We start from the raw sequence: 15017 nt of genomic DNA on the forward strand, positions 1-15017 counted from the left end.
TATTGGGTCGACATAAGGCAGGCTCTCTTTCTCCCATTCATTCTCTTTATTAAGCAATCTATCGTAGTGGCATCTCCAGACCTCTTTCTTTGCATCCTCATTTAATGCAAGCGTACCATCATCCATGCGAACACATTTCTCTCCTACAACATCACTATTCTCTCTCCTACACTGTCTTGCAACCCGAAATACCTCGAGTCTTTGGTCCTCACGGCGCAGAACATTGGCAAATCTTTCCTTATCTGCTTCCCCTCTGGCTAAATAAACCTGTCGCCTAGCCTCCCTTCTGGCACATTGGTAATTCATATTGTAACTTGACACATGGCACAGTGGGGAAACTTTTTAGTGTGGCAGGCAAAAATTTCTAAAGAAAAAGGCCTGCAGGCAGATCACAGGTTCTAACTCTTATATCTGTGTAAATCTTGTATTTATCTTTGTATAAAGCAATATACATTAATAAAGATAAGTTTAAGACATTAAATTAACACATAAAGTTTAACTGTTTTAAGTCATCATGGAAACGCAACCTAGGTTGCAAATAGGCATACGAGTATCATGTAAAATTTTATAATTGAAAAATTGGCTATATTTTGAACATACAAATATACCAGCCTATGGGTGCAATTGTGCGCATGGGCGGGAGTTTACCCACCCTTGGGTTAGAGCATCAGGCTTACAATCATGAAGTAGTGAGTTTGATTCCCGGACTGGGCTTTGTATTGCATTCTTGAGCAAGACACTTTATTTTCACATTGCTCCAATTTGCTCAGCTGTAGAAATGAGTTGTGACAGCACTGGTGCCAAGCTGTACTGGCCTTTGTCTTTCCCTTGGAGAATATCAGTGGTGTGAAGAGGGGAGGATGGTATGCATGGGCAACTACTGGTCTTCCATAAACAGCCTTACTCAGACTTGTGTCTCAGAGGATAAATTAAAGGTGCAATCCCATGGTCATTCATGATCAAAAGGGATCCAGTCAGTCATTCATTCTGTTCATATTGTAACTTATTTAAAATCTTTTCTGCCAGTTATGTCTCATACTATTTTAAATTTGCAATGGCGATATCACATGACCGGGTGCTTATGGTGTTTGGTGCGCAATCATAGAAGTCATAATTTTGATTCTCAGACCATGTTATGTCCTGGAGGAACATGCTTCATTTCACATTTCTTCAATCTGCTCAGCTGTAATAATGAGTACCAGTTAAAGTGCTGGTGCAATCCTCCCACTTGCAAGGCGTCATATCTTGGATGTTCCACTGGATTAAGGATGAGGAGGCTGAGATGGTGTCTATGTCTATTCACTACTACACAGACATCTAGGACAATCAGAGAAGGCATGGTACATGTTACCAAGCCATACTCGCCGATAAGTGACAAGCTGGCTGTACTAAGTTTGCAATGAAGCAAAAAAAGTATCTTTGAATTTGACTTGTTACATGAAAACTCGTGATATTACTTATATGAAATTTATCTGTCTCCATAGTTTTCTGGCTGAACTTTGCTCAGGCTAAAACAAAATGCTGGTACTGACACTGCTTGATGTTAGTAATGAGACTTGTGCATTATGTAATTACAGTAAGCTATTTTAAGAAATGTGCAATTTATAAACAAAACTGGGGTGCAGTTAGATGTATCTTTTGAAAAATGGTGCAATTGGTATGGAAAAAAAAAACCCTCTCAGATTCACAAATTTTGTCTTTATACTATCATTCATTGTTAGACTTAATCATTCTTTCAATTTTGTTGTTGTGCTAGTTATAGAACATTTCATCACAATTAATTGAATTGCCAGGCTATTTTTTATATTTAAATGGCACTAATTTGCTTGCTGTGAATGCACTACAAAGCACACAAATATTAATTATGTTATCATTTTAGTAACACAAGCTGAAGTTAAAGTAGCCTTTATTCATGAAAAGTAGGCCAAAGTTGTATCCTCCCTTGGAAACCTGCAGCAATATCAAAAGAAAATAGAATTCATACATGTTAGCACGCCTTATGAATTTTAATCACGAGAAAGCAATATTTTAAACACTTTAGTCTTAACAGCACAAGCTGTAATTGAGTGTTTAAATGAAGTTTTGAAAAGTAACAATGAAGTCAAGGAAAAATGCAAAACTTAAGGAGCATTAGAACACTAAACAGAAAATCTATAATAAATAATGGTTTCAAATTTTGGTACAAGGCCAGCAATTTCTGGGTGGGGTAAGCTGATTACATTGACCCCAGTGTTCAACTGGTACTTATTTTATTGACCTTGAAAAAATGAAAGGAAAAGTCAAGCTCAACAGAAATTGAACACAGAACAAAATGCTGTTAAACATTTTTGTCTGGCATGCTAATTATTCTGCCAGTTTGCTGCCACAAAAGTCTATAATAAATAATAACACAAATAAGAACACTCGTGTACACTCCTCATTAAGAACTGAATGTTGAATGCATACTCATCATTAAACTGGCAGAGAAACTTTTGAATGACGACTCCTATCTCATTGTAACTCTCATATCAATTCTCTTCAACATCACTGACCATATATATATATATATATATAACTCCCAAAATATTTCAAAATCTTGACAAGGCATTTAAAAATAAGCTGATTTCAATTGTTGCTTGAATACATTTTTGACCCCCTTCCAACAAATTTACTCCTACTTTTTGACCCCAAGAATTCTCTTTTTGCCTCCAGTGAGTGGAGTGACACGAACTGCCGCCATCGAGAAATACTGATCTAGGACCTCAAGTTTTGTAATCTTCGCTGATCACCATGTTATGCATATTTCTGTTGCAAGTACCTGAGCATACACAAGTGGACTCATCTTGAAAATTTATTTCTGTTTCAATACAATTACTAGCAGAAAATTTCAAATACTGAACCTATTTATACAAGATACAATTTTTTGAATGAAGTTTACACCCTCTATATAGTTTATGGAGAGTGGATGGTCACCTAACATCTTGCATACATTAGTGAGGTTTGATTGAAATGTCAAACTAAATTGCAAACTGAAAAATATGTCTAAAATGTTGAACATTTTCCACAATGTTGTAAAATGGTTTCAGTAAAAGTTTCTTTTCCTGTAAATTATTTCGAAAGCAGTTGCTTGAAGAGATATATTTTTGGAGCATTAATATTGATCTCGTAATTAATTACTCAAGAATGCAAATTGAATAAAACGGGAACAGTTTCAGATTAGCATATGTTTATGTGGCTTTTATGTTGCACTTAGGTTCCAAACTATTTGATTGTTCATAGAATCTATCCAAATAAGATCAGGTGCGGTCCCAGGAATTTTTCAAAGGGTGGGCACAAGGTCAGAAGCAGCGCTGGATTAACCATTAAGCAAAATACGCACATGCTTAGGGCATCAAAGGAAGGAGGGGGAGGGCACTACAGAAATGGTCAATGATTTATGGTACAAAAGAAATCACTTTAAACTTGCTAAAATAATATTCGGGATGCCAGATGTGCTACCTAAGATTAATTTGAGGATGTGATTGAAGACTTTACAATTCAAAAAAGTTGGAAGAAACTTTTCAAATATAAAGTGGAAGTATACAAAAATAAACATTATTTTCCCTCTTACTGTTTTGCTTCATTTTGAAAAATTAAAATTGATTTTATGGTTTGTTATTGTTTATATTAATCTTTTATGTGGGCACTAAAATCTTATAAGTGCTTAGGGCTTCAGTGGGTCTTAATCCAGTCCTTGTCAGAAGGGAATACAATTCCAGGAGAAAAGGGCATAGTAACATTATTTAGAAGGGCGCACTTCTTTTCTTGAGGGGGACATGTGCCCCTCAGTCCCCATCCCGGTCCACTCCTGAAGGTGAATATCTAATAAGTTTATTTTTAAAGATTACCAATTTATGAAAGTAAATAGACAATGGCAATAATAAGTCAGAAAGGGCAAGCAAACTCTCATATTATCACTGCAACAAGGGACACTCATTTTCTTCTCAAAATACTTTAAGACAACCATTACCACAGATGAACACAAGTCTGCATGACATTAGGAAGAGACCTTGAGCTAGAGGTAGATGCCTCATATAAGACATCATTGTTACAGATTCTTTTGTCTCTACATATCATAGATCAGTGACAGGAGACCTTTTTCCAGAAGCCAGAAGCATGAGACGTAGCTCATCATTAAGCAGGCCATGCCACTAAAAAATTCAAAGTAATGCGTTTGTTAGGTGTGCCATTCAGAATGTTCCGCAGGCTGCAGGTCTCTTATGAATGTTCTAGATGCTGTGGTAGAGATGGGAGCAAGTATGTTAGCAGATAAACGGAACAAAATCCTAAAATACTGTAGTTTGATGGCAATTTATATTTTTCAGCTATAGTATTAAAGACGTTCTGGGGTATCAGGTTGCTGACAGAGAATATTTTGTCATCGTTTATTTCTCTTCCTAAAGTACTAAGTGATACTCTTGAGGCCTGCTTGGCTCTTCCTTAATCTTGCAATCTCCCGCGGCAATGCCATATTTTGGATTACTTTAAAATTTTAGAAGGAAATATCAGTATTCTTTGTTGCTGTATGTAATTAAGAGAGCATGTTTGAGGAACATCTTATGGTGGAAATAACCGAAACGAAGTTTTTCCTCAGAAAATATGCAAGATATCAATGGAAGTATAGTTAATGTAGATGCGAGTAAATATTTCTTTGAAGACGGGCCACAAATACCACATTGGCTGCTTTGTAATATGTAACCAGCATTCTGCTGTGCACTAGTTTACTTTGGTTTTTTTTTTTATAAGAAAATAACCTTCATTTTCGACCCCGGAAAACACCTGCTTTTAACAAAGTAAATACTTCCACTTTCATAAGGCCTGGAAATGAGGTACCATTCAGTCACAGGATTCCCAGCGTCAGTGGACATGTCGGTGATCTCGGAGTCCACTAGATTGGATAGCAGTGATGGCTAACGCCCGGATACGGAGTCCTGTTTTCCGTGCGCCTAGGGTCGCTAGATGGTTCGAAAGGCCACCACTGTCATCGATACTTATATCAGTGACAGCGGCTTCCCAGATTATATCTCGGAGACTGCGATTCACCTATCTAGTGCAGCGACAAGGGTACAAAGAGGCAAGTGACGCATATCTGTACCACCATCAGGCACATATATACCTTTGGATCGGGATCGGTGACAGTGGGAAACCACTAGTATCGGCAGTAAATCGACGACGATGTTCGTCAACGCTATCGGGAAAAGATAGTTGAAGCCTCCACTTCATCGCTGTGACAGTGAATTGGTTTGGCAATTGCTCATTATAATGCTGTCTGTACGTAGCTAGCAAGAGAGAAAGAATAAAAAAGAAAAAAATAAAGCCACCATAACAGCTATTTGCTGCTGACACGTAAACCAATTCCTTCCAACCGAGGCTTTTAATAATTCAGGACGGAGATAGCCGATGTTTAACGGAAGTTGCCGATTTTCATTTAACGTCATTCTTTTACCTCAATGAAAAGCGCTTCCTGTGTTGACCTTTTTGGTATGTGTCGAATTAACTTTTACTTTTAATATGTTTATACTTCTTAAAATTGTACTCAATTTATCTTTTCTGATATATCTTCATTCATTCTATTATTTTATACACCATTCTTAACTTTGTGCTGTTTATAATTCCATTTTTGTAACGCTTGTTCGGCGATGTTCTGATAATGATTATGTTTTATCCACCCATATTTATTTGCCTTTTTAAACACATATTTCGTCAAATGCATAAATTTCAAATGCATAAATAATTCATTAAAAGGAAAAAAGACCAATAGCATATAATATGGTAATAATTCTAACTATGACATAACCTTTTTTTATTACGATAGTATTCACTCGTTTTATGTAATATCTTAGATCAGCTGGATTTTGACATTCAAACATCCTCTACTTTTGACATGGACATTTTCCTCCTTATATTCTTTTTCTTTTTAAATTGTCTTTAAATCGTAAGACAAAGGATTTATTGAAATGACTAAATTTTTTTACATTATGTATGCAAAAATTGCATACATAATGATGGGATTCCGCCAATGTCTGAATTCATGTATTTGTCAAACCCCCTCCCCGCGCGCTTTTAAATTAATAGACACATGTCTAAAAGTTCTCGTTAATTCAAATAACAAAGAAAAGAAAAAGACAGTCAAAAAATTACATTAGTGTGAAGTTTATACATTTATTTATAACAACTATATAGAACAGTGGTTTCCAATGTTTAATTGGTATCATTACTCTATCTCCCAACGCTGAGGATAAGCGACTCCTTTATTTTATTCTAACGGAGAAAATATGAATTCCAGAGCAAAATATGGTACACACTAAGTGCATTTCTCCCTCAAAATTCACTCCGATTTTAGAATATGGACTTTGATATTTTTGTCAATTGTTATTTAAATCTAAAATCCTGCGACATCCTTAATTACTGAAGGCTATACAAAACTCGGGGGCGTCGTCGCACACTAGTTGGTAACCACTAATGTAAAGTATATATATGGTTTGATGGAGTTTATTCAGTTAGAGCTTTTTTTCTTCTTTTCGTTGGCGAGGAAGATAACAAGGACCAATTGATCGGATCTTTGTTAGCTTGCTGTTGTGAATCCAAACCTTGCTACTGTCAACTTTACACTGTACTGAAATGTGATAAAATGATTACAAGTAATGTCCTGGGGGATCAGTTTAATCGTTTGTACACTCCAGTATATTTGAAGTTATATATATACATGTAGAAAGCAAACTTCAAATATACTGGAGTGTACAGACGATTAAACTGATCCCCCAGAACATTACTTGTAATCATTTTATCACATTTTATCACAAAGATAGATACACACACACACATTTAATTGTATACACACTCACACACAGATAGATGCGCGCACACACACACACACACACACACACACAAGTAGAAAGCAAGCTATTATGCCCTGATCAAATCAGAATTGTTAGAGCTATTTGTTATGGCTCTCAACAGAATCTGCAGTTTCGTCAATGGTGCATCACAAGAATCCATCCTCTTAATCACTCTTTTCAACCTACACCTATACAACTTTTACACACCTTTACAAAAGGCGTGTAAGTACAGACAGTCTCATGTGCAAATGACATCACACTCGCATCCTCCTACTATTCTCCACATATTGCCACACAACTACTCCAACCTACTTTAATCACCAAGAAATCTGACTCCACATCTACCAAAATCACTATCCCATCTCTGATGAGCAACACCAAAGAACATCTGATATAGCCAACTCTCATACACAGTATAAACATACCACACACACACACACACACACACACACAGACGGATGACAAAAGTATGAGGTGTTACATCCAACTCCTCCACAACATTCACAGAAGACATATTAAAAAAGCAAAATGAAGCATATATATTTTTAGAGCAATTTGTGCATCAGATTTAGCCAACAGAAACAAACATTAACAATGGTGTGTAAACAATACATTAGCTCTATCACAGACTTTGTCAGTCCTACTGGGCCCCAACTCTCTGTACAGCAAAGTACAATAATCTACAATGCATACTATGCATCAGAATTGGTTGTATACAAGCCATGTATGCAATAGAACAAAGATTTTTAAATAGTGCGTGGCCGTTGCCAGTACCGCCTGACTGGCCTTCGTGCCGGTGGCACGTAAAAGCACCCACTACACTCTTGGAGTGGTTGGCGTTAGGAAGGGCATCCAGCTGTAGAAACTCTGCCAAATCAGATTGAAGCCTGGTGTAACCATCTGGTTTCACCAGTCCTCAGTCAAATTGTCCAACCCATGCTAGCATGGAAAGCAGACGTTAAACGACGACGATGATGATGATGAAAACCATCTGAATGTGTGTGTGACAGTTTGTTGCTGCTCTAAACTTCAATCTGCTCAGTGCCAGCTTTTACATGGAAAATCACTTCTAAACACCCAAATACTTATACAACACCATAGAGCACAAATACAACTTTCTCAAAATATTATCTCCCACTCAGTCCAAACAAAAATAAACACATAATTACAGAAATAGCTACAACATCAAATCCTCACTGGCCTAAAACAAATATTGGGTGCAAAGGACACCGATTGTTACATTCTGGGCATCACTAGAATCTATGGGTGTTCAGGAATAGACTGGGTGGTGAAAAGAGTGCAAAATGTCTAGACTGTCATTGCTGCATTTTGAGACAGAGACATGATATAAGTAGAAAGATCTGGGTATTGTTTGTCATTCAGCTGATTACCTGCATGCCATAGGGCTGCTTGATCAAAGCTGATATCTATTAATTTCGCTTAGAGAATTATGAACCGACTCTGAATAGCTATGCTTGAAAATAGTAATCAATTACAATGGATGTTTTGCATATTACACAAAATTGATATCTTTCTTCTCTTTGTAAATTAAGCTGTTGGTGAAAATTTCCCTCTATCTGAGGATGCTGTAAAGTATATAAGTTCCATTTAAAAATTATACTAAATGGGCAGCTAATGATGATTTGTTTTAACTTAAGAAACAGATGCTCATGATGAAACTATTGCTGCAACATTATCATAAGATGGTAGACTTGTGGCATTTTTATCAAGGTCCTTAAATAAAACTGCAAAAAAAAATTCTTGTGACATTGAAAATGAAACCTTTGCAGTTTTAGAAGCTGTGACAAAATAGATAAATTTCTCCTCAAAACATTTGAATTTAGCGACAGATCAAAAGTCTGTTTCATTTATGCATGACAAGAAAAATTGCAAAATTTTTAAAATGCTAAAATCTTAAGCTGAAGAATCAAACATCCTCCTTAGAGTATAAACTATATATCTGGTTCTGAGAATCAGTGGAGCATTTGTTTTGCATTTGTGTTACTACTTCTACAACTATAAATTTAAAATTACAAAATCCCTAGTACACACTGAACTTTATTACCGCCACCTTAGCAAAGGCGGAGGTATTGTTGTCAATTGTGTTTGTTTGTTTGTCTGTGAACAAGATATCTCAAGAACCACTGGATGGATTCGGATAAAACTTTCAGAGATGTTTGGCCTTGTGACTGGCACAAATTGGTTCGATTTTGGGATTGATCCAGTACCAGACAAGGATTCTGGATTATTTTTCCGTTTTTTTTTGTTTTTTTAAATGTTTGTGAGTGGTTGGGTTCATTTTTAGTATTCTTGTTTGTGAGAACAGTTGAGTTTATTTGAGATATTCTCATTTTAAAAATCATCTCCAACACGTTGGTGTTGCCTTGGTGGAGGTTTGCACTCTCCAAGTGCTCTTGTTCTTGTTAATACACCTCAACTTACATCTGATAGGCCTAACCCTATTGTGGAGAATCCAAAATGTGTGCCACTTTGTGGATCAACACAAATTTTAAACTGGTTGAATGTTTAAATTTATGACTTCTGTTTTTAATAAACTGAAATTCTAATTTTTTTATTGGTTGCATAATATTACTTTTATAATTGATAACCAATGTGAATTTGGAAACTGAAATGTCAATATTGCGATTATTTGGAGTAAAAAATAAATAGATAAGTTACCGTTTACTTGTCTCAGTCATTAGACTGTGGCCATGCTGGGGCATAACCTTGTAGAAGTTTAGTTGAATGAACTAACACCAGTTTTTCTCTTTTTTTTTTTCTTTTGCTGAACCACAAAGTTATGGGGACATAAACACACCCAACACCAGTTGTCAAATAGTGGGGGGAGGGGGACAAATACAGACACGAAAAAACACAGTGGGCTTCTTTCAGTTTCTGTCTACCAAATCCACTCACAAGTGGTCAGCATGAGATTATAATAGAAGACACTTGCCCAAGGTCCCATGTAGTGGGACTGAACCTAGAACCATGTGGTTAGGAAAAAAACTTCCTACCACACAGCCATGCCTTCTTCCATCCATGATTGTATGGCACAGAGAGAGGCAGATTTTTCTATAGCCAGGTGCCCTTCTTGTCACCAACTCTCAGCTGTTTGCAAGGAAGGTAATATTTCCTCATGGTCTGACATGTTTTTCACAGAAGACAGAAAATGAATAACGTCACAGGCATGATGATGTTGCTCATTTACAACCATCATGTGATGTCTGGGTAAGGGTATGCATAGGCACACACTTACATGTATATCGTCATTATCATTTAACCTCCATGTTCCATTCTGGTTTAGGTTGGATGCTTTGACCTTATCCAATGTGTCCAAGGACTGCATCAAGCTCTGATATCTATATTTGCACAGTTTATATATATATATATCTCATCATCATCACCGTTTAACGTCTATTTTCCATGCTGGCATGAGTTTGATGGTTTGACAGGAGTTGGCCAGCTGAAGATCTGCCCAAGCTCTATATCTGTTTTGGTGTAGTTTCTGTGGCTGGATGTCCTTCCTAATAATGCCAACTGCTTTACAGAGTCTACCGGTTGCTTTTACACAACACTAGCACAAGTGCATTTATGTGGCACTGGTACAGGTGCTTTTAATGTTCAGTTACCATCTTCCAAATCCACTCACAAGGCTTTGGTGAGCCAGGGCCTGTAGCAGATGACACTTGCGCAAGGTGCTGCACAGTGGAACTGAAACCAGGACCATGTAGTTGGGAAGTAAGCTTCTTAACTGCACAGCCATGTCAGTTCCCATAGAAAGGCTCGCAACAGCATCTAATAAAGATCAAACTTGTAACCCCTGGTTTGCAAGACCACTGCACTAACTACTGAAATTAAAGCACTTGATAAATGATAAAATGATCTACTTAGCTCTGAAAACTGTTATTTTTCTTTGATACTGTATCAGCTATAGCTAGTGACATCTCTTAAATTAATTAATAGATGATATCTGGAACTATCTTTATCCCAACAAGAAAAATCTTGTCTTGAAAATCCTTTCACTTATATAATTGTCTTTCTTAAAAAAATTTTACTTCCATTTCTCTATATTGTAATGGAAAGGTGAGAAATGTTGCATCATTCTAAATTTAGATATTTGTATACCATTAGATATATAGTTTTTACTATTTTTAACTGCTAACTAGGACATGTCATGTTGTCGGTTTAGGTTCTGTACAGTAACATTGTACATTCTATGTTTAACATTGTACACTCTATGTTTAACATTGTACACTCTATGTTTACTTGTCAAATGTAACGTATGCAAAAGCTTATATATATTCATCATCATATTACCTTAAATTAAATAGGTCATCTTGGTAAAGAAATTCCCAATAGTAATGGTTATTTGGTATAGTTGTCAAAGAAAGTAAATTTGTTGGCCATTTCAAGAAATTCAGCAGCTTATATTAGAAGTATTTTACACAGTAAAATATCTGGTAAATTTGGTAAATTATTTTGTCAGTGAGCAATTAGTAGGCAATGGTAAATAGGCTGATACCTTTGGTTTTTTAAAGATGTCTCTTAAGCCGGTTTTTTTTTATTTTGTAGATAGTTATATGATTAATCACGGCTATTTTGAGTGCATGTTGTTTTGTTCAAGAAGTGAGAGTTAAATGTTCATATCTACTTCTTATGGCTACTCAAGTGATATATTCTACTCAGTTTCTAGCAATCCAGTCTGTTGATGCAAATCAAAACTATCTTTTAAGGAGCTTTCTTGCTTGTTTTCTCCTTCTTTGTTTTATTATCACTCTTTTAAAAAAAGGCTTCTTATTGAATTAGCTTACCAGAGATTATTAGAGGACATTGCAATGCCAGATCAAGATCTTAGTATTTTTGTTAGTGGAAAAAGGGGTTAAATTAGCAGGAGCATTTTCAGTATCTTGGTGTCTCTCTTTAATGGCTTGGCTGTTTTCTCTAATTCTAATTTCATTTTCTTAATTGTATTTTACTGTAGTAGCCTGACAGTTTTGAAGTTTGTTCGGGCTGGGTAACGTGCCATTGGTAGGGATGAGCTTCAGTAGTCTGGCAGTTTTGTTTGCACATATGAAGATGCCATGAGGGTAGGGCAGCGAATAGAGCTTAAGGAAAGCTGGTCTATTTATTTGGCATGTATCAATTTCTAGAAGAGGCGTAGTAGTAAGTTTACGGTTGACTAACAGATTGGAGTAATGATTGTTGGTCACAATAGTTGGAGTGATGGCAGTTGTCGGTTGTAATTGGAGTAATGGCAGTTAATCGTATTTGACATGGGAAGTTTAGAGAAGTGGGGCATGAGTGTGAGAATTCTCGGTCTAGTTATCTGACTTGTTTGCTAACTTGGGCAAATGCATATAATAATAGCCACAGCAGGAATACCAGTAATAACAAGCTTAACTATTCAATTTAAGTTTTGTATTGTAAACTTTGACATTCAGCATAAACTATTTTTTCTCATTAGGAAAGTGACTGTATGATCTTTTACAGGGTCTACAAGACTGGTGGTAGGGAGAGAAAAGGGTCTTTTCCTACAGAGTGGATTCTGCTAAAGGCACCCTAGGTGCCAGGTGGTGGTTTTAAACTGGGTAATGGATTAGGTTTACCACCTATGTAGGCCTCAGCAGGATTTGAACTCAGAATACAAAGAACAAGAAAAAATACTGTGAGGAATCCAGTCTGACATTCTTACAGTCCCATTACTCCACTGTCCTGCTTTGGTATATTTTTTTTATCAATCCTGAAAGGGTGAATGTTAAAAATGACTTTGGTGAGATTTGAACTCCAAGTGCTGAGAGTTAGAACAAATACCACAAAGTGTTCTATCTGAAACTCTGACTACTATGCCAGTTTGTCACCAGTAGATATGATATTGAACAAAGAATTGCATTTATCCTACCTTGGGTTAATTAAAATATAAATAATTATTCCAGCTATGTTAAGTGGTAAATCAAAATTATATACTTAACATGACTGGTACATTTGTCAGATTGTTTTTGCTATTTTGGTTGGGTTACTCATCATCATCATTTAACATCGGTTGTCCATGCTGGCATGGGTTGGATGGTTTTTCCAGCATACCAGCCCGGTCAAACCATCCAACCCATGCCAGCATGGACAACGGACATTAAATGATGATGATGATAATGAGTAACCCATAAAAAAAAAGAAACTATATCAGGCATTAGTTTTTCAATTATTTATCCTATTTTTTTTTATTCTACTCGTACTGATGCAAGATTATATTTCTAGTATTTTGAAGAAAGACTAAATCAAACATGCCATGTCACCAGTTATATAATATAGATGGCATTTGAATTTTCACCATCCCATCTATTCAAAGGAAACTTGGCAATTGAGATATGAAATAATTCTCTCTGACCAAGTTGCTTTTGTGAGTACTGGTGTTTAGAATAGGTATACACTGTCCCTATTGTTGTAAGAAGTAACTAAAAAGAATGGCATCAGGAAAGATATCCAGTCACAAAACACCATCTCTAAATATCCCATCTATTTCATACTCGCATGGAAAAGCAGAAGTAAAAAAGAATGACAATGATAATATCCTTGACGCCATATTGAATTATTTATTTTGTTTTCACTTATGTAAAATTGGGTGTATTTGCTTCTTTAACTTTTTATGTATTTATTGTTTTCTCGTGCTCTGACCTATAATTACGTCATGGGTTTCAAGAAAGAGAAAAAAGTTCTGTAGGATAAAATGGGTTAAATACTTTGCATGTCATATAATCTCTACTTGAATAGGTTTAAGCATAAGAAACAGTTTTAATGTTATTCTCTCATGATCATCATTGTTTAACGTCTGTTTTCCATGCTGGCATGGGTTGGATGGTTTGACTGAGGTCTGGAGAGCCAGAAGGCTGCACCAGGCTCCAATCTGATCTGCCAATGTTTCTGCAGCTGGCTGCCCTTCCTAACACCAAGAGTATAGTGGGTGCTTTTCACATGCCACTAGCACTCTCTTTACATTTTAGAAAACATAAGTTTAATGAATTACTTGAACATAAGGCTAGATAGGCATGCTATGTAAAGAAATTTGGTTATTAAACACAAGGTTACAGGTTCAATCCCACTATGCTGCATCTTGAGCAAGTGTCTTCTAGTATGGTCCCAAGATGACCAGTGTGATAGACAGAAAGTGAAAGAACTCTGTGTGTGTGATCATCATTGTTATCATCATCATTTAACACCCACCTTCCATGCTGGTATGGATCGGACAGTTTGACAGGATTCGATGGGTCTGAGTACTGCATTATGCTCCAGTGTCTACTTTGGCGTGGTTTCTACATGTAGATGTCCTTCTTAACACCAACCAATTTACAGAGAGTACTGGGTGCTATTTTTTCGTAACATTAACACTAGTGAAGTTGTTGTGCAGCCTGCAAGACTAAGATCTCCTTTGTCTGAATAGGGCTACAGTAAATAGAGGTAGCTTTATTCTGGGATTTGAGAGGTTAAGCTTTGAAAGATGGGACCAGAACAGAGCTATGAAAGATGGGACTTTGTCAAAGAGGAACTACATGTTTGCTCATGTTTATAGAAGAGTGAATAGGAGTAACTGAAGAGGAATTGAAAAGGGAGTTAGAATAGTAGGAGTGAAGTGTCTTGAGAAATCTTCAAGGTACAAAGTGAATAGAAGTGAGTAAGCACAGAAGAACAGGAGTGTGTGTAGATAGAGACAGCAAGAATGCATGAAGAGGGTGAAGGTTATTTAGATTTGGGGAATAGCTGACAGGGTGAATATAATGAATATAGTTATCATTGTCATTTAACATTTACTTATCCACGCTCCCATGGATCAGATGGAATTTGTTAAGGTAGATTTTCTATGGCTGGATGCCTTTCTGTTGCCAACCCATTACCTGTTTTCAAGAAAGTAATATTTTTTTATAGCTAGACATGTTTCCCAAGGAAAACTGGAAAGAAATAATCTCACTTGTATGATGATGATGATGATGATGCTCATTTTTAACTATCGCTTGATGTCTAGACAAGGACCCCCCCCCCACAGTTTCTGCATACCAAATGCACTCACAAAGCTTTGGTCTGCCTGGGGCTATAGTAGAAGACATTTGCCCAAGGTGCTACACAGTGGGACTGAACCCTAGACTACATTGCTGGGAAGCTTCTTAGCCACAT

The 15017-nt window shown here is 36.5% G+C and overlaps 1 protein-coding gene across 1 annotated transcript in view; it reads left to right on the forward strand.

The window, feature by feature from the left end:
• Positions 1-5351: 5351 nt before the first annotated feature.
• LOC106875800 (nuclear receptor coactivator 4) overlaps positions 5352-15017 on the forward strand; it is a 30047-nt gene continuing 20381 nt past the window's right edge. Inside the window, exon 1 of the mRNA XM_014924069.2 lies at positions 5352-5499. The gene's annotated coding sequence lies outside the window, so the exon portion shown is untranslated. The remainder of the gene's footprint in view (positions 5500-15017) is intronic.

Source organism: Octopus bimaculoides, chromosome 5, assembly GCF_001194135.2.
Source record: "Octopus bimaculoides isolate UCB-OBI-ISO-001 chromosome 5, ASM119413v2, whole genome shotgun sequence".
NCBI classification, from domain to species: Eukaryota; Metazoa; Mollusca; class Cephalopoda; order Octopoda; family Octopodidae; genus Octopus; species Octopus bimaculoides.